We start from the raw sequence: 3,330 nt of genomic DNA, 5'->3' as shown, positions 1-3,330 counted from the left end.
CATTAGAGAAAAATTTCTTGTAATCTGTATACACCACTTGTATTCAGAAAAATATTAGATAATTGGAAGATAGGAAAGCGTGTAATAAGGTAATCACTTATGGAGTTCTAAACTTCATAAGGTGAGTACCAAAGGTATGTAAATATAGTTTGTAAGCATGTACAATTTCAATTTATGAATATCAAAGTAAAGTTTGTTATGTTCAACAAAGCTTTCATAAAAGGATTTCGTTAAGTTTCCCATGATTCCTCGGCAGTACAGATAGAGATTTTAAAAGATTTTCAAAACATTGATTTTGAATGGATGTTAACCATGCCAAAGTACCCGTCTTTGATGAACGGTTTAGGAGAAAAAAGCAGTTTTCTAACAGCCATGCTAAAGTACCCGTCTTTGATGAATGGTTTAGGGGAAAAAAGGCAGTTTTCTAACAAAAATTTGTAGCACCTTGTGTGTGAGTTATCTTTTAAAATTTCGTTCCAAGTAGGAACTTGATTCTGAAAAGAGTTTGGATAGAGGTGAAAACAGAGACTCTGGATACTGTGAGATAGCGTCTGTGGAAACACGGCTAGTTCTCTAGAATGAGAAATGCAACCTTAATTGAAAAGCCTTTTGCGGAAGCAGTTGTGGACCCAAATGATTTCAAAACATTTTAAATCTTTACTTGATTCAGAAGATTGATTAAGTACATGCAAAGCATCTATAAGAGCATATTGGAGGGAAAACCTGTTTATTTCCACTTGATTACTGTAAGTTATTTACTTATCTTTACATGTTTATGCTTTAATTATTTTCATGAACAATTCACAAGCATACACTTCCATTGTTAATGATGAAAATAATCTCATTTTATTTTTAGATGAAGAAGATGTTTCTTTTTTGCTTAAATTAGACGTAAAATCTGATGTTATATTTCCTATTGGTAAAGAAAAAATTGAAGAAATATATAGAGATATAGATTATAGTTGTAAGAATAATATAGGATTTGATTCTGTGAGAACTTATAGAGAAATAAGAAAAGTAGAAGATATTATAACTAAACATACTAATATACAAGAAGAAATCTCAGAAGGATTATTTCAAGGATATATAACCAAGAAAGGACAACCTATAATTTTTGAAGAACTATTAAAATATAAAGAATACTTAAAGGTGTTCAAAAGATTGAAAAATATAGATATAGGACCTGATTGATAATTCCTTAAAGATATAAGATAAATCTTGTAAACAATTTCATTAAAGGCAATATAGTACTTTTAATGAGAAGGGCTATTGTGAAAAATAGGAAGAATCTACCAACTATTTCTAAAGTTGTCCCATCGATGGCGTTGGTCAACTGCAAGAGGAAAATATAGAGAGGAAATGAAAAGGGAAAGTCAGAGAGGAGCGAGAATTTGTGTGTAATTTGTCACGGTTTCAAAGGCAGTAAAGAAGCATGGTCCCTGAAGCAAGAGGCATGGGCATGGCGTGGAGAATTGGAAAAAAACTGATAGAAAAATTAAGAAATGCAAGGCGTCTGCTAAAATAAAAGGGAAAGCCTGATATTTTTATGTGCCAATGAACAGTGCGTATGAACTGTGGCATGGACAGTGAAAATGAAATCCCCTTTTTTATTATTGTAGGGATTTATGGTTTTGTTTTAATATTTTAAAAAATTTGATAAAAGGAAACATAAACCTGTTGTGGCACGTGAATTTCAAATCCATTTTGGAAAAATGCTGCAAGTCCCTGAAATATTCTTGATTTTTATATGAAATTAAAACTAATTTTCAGATATTCAAAAATATATTTTTTTTTATTTTATCATTGAAATAAATTTATAAAACCATTAAAAAAGTATTTTGGGACTTAATTAAATTCTGAAAACTTTTATAAAAATCAAGAATATTTGTTAAGCATTTTTTTTAGGGTGCTCTCATTTTTTTTAAAATAAAAAAAAATACTTCGAAAGTATTTAAAATATCACATTTTATATACGTTCATGACTTGTGTGTGTCTTAATTAGGTAATGCGATCTATTGTGACTAGTTTCCAATTTTTGTGCTTGATCAGATATAGTTGTATCAACACGCACATTTAGCATCCTTAGAGAAGATGCTAATAGAGCACAGGCTTGGAACGTGTTGAAAAATTACGTAGTTATAAAAACTATGAAATTGAATCACGACATAATCTAGTACAGTACATGAAATATCTCGAAGTAATGCGTCGAGACGTGATACATTTGGGACAACTTATATGTGAGGTGGAAAGTATGTATCATCTAATAAGGACACTTCCTAAACATTAGCATGATGTTGCTATTGAAGTTTTGGATAATTCACCACCTTTACGCTATAGTTATTTGATCAGGATCTTGAAGAGGAAATGGAACTCAGAAAATGAGAAATTTATAGTTAATTTAGATATGTATGGTTGGTTCAAAATTGTCGAACAATATCAATATGAAATTTTTTTTTCCATGTTTAGTAATTATTTAAAGATGTTTAATATGATCACATGTACATATTTGACATTTTGACATTTATGTATATTTTTCATATTTGTCAGATATATTTAAAACGTCTAGCTTATTTGAACATGTAAATTGTTTAATTTAGTGGGAGTTCTAAGGTTGAAAAAGTTTATGTAATTCTAACCTAGAACCTATGATTTTGCACTATAAAATGAATTTTGTGATAATGTAACATTAGGTTAATGGACGATGATTGGAAACTTAGTGAACTTTCGACTCCGTGTCTAGTGTGAAATTATCATAAAACTTAATTTGCATGAGCGCAAAATGATGTGTGCATAAATGGATATTTATATGGTTGTTTCTAAAATTTTGACAGACCATGGCATCTAAGATATAATAGCTGACTTTAATAAGGGTGACAAATTGAATGGCGATAACTATAACACTTGGCGCCATAAAAGTTGATATGTACTGGAAAAACAGGATTGCCTTGAGGGCATTTACCACGTGATGGAAGATTCAGTGGTAGGTCAAACTGCTCAACAGAGAAGGGATCAAGAAACTTACCAGACATAGAAAAAGAAAGATTCCACTACTTGCAATTTTGGTAAGTTCTGTGGTTGACGATCTCATTCATGAGTGTGAGCAATTCCCGACAGCTCATGACATCTATATTTAAGAGAGAAATATGGTGGTAGTAGTGTGACTAGACTGAGGCAGCTGACAATTAAGTTTGATATTTACAAGAAACTTCCTAATCACAACATTACACAGCATGTGAGGACCATGTCCACTATGATTAGGGAGTTGAAGTCGGCTGGTCACATACTCTCTAATGAGCAGCAAGTTTAGGCTTTGTTCCATTCCCTTCCTAA

Source organism: Olea europaea, unplaced genomic scaffold (genome assembly GCF_002742605.1).
Source record: "Olea europaea var. sylvestris unplaced genomic scaffold, O_europaea_v1 scaffold2180, whole genome shotgun sequence".
In the NCBI taxonomy this organism is placed as follows: Eukaryota; Viridiplantae; Streptophyta; class Magnoliopsida; order Lamiales; family Oleaceae; genus Olea; species Olea europaea.
The sequence above is the reverse complement of the archived record's forward strand: the minus strand, read 5'-3'. Positions refer to the sequence as shown.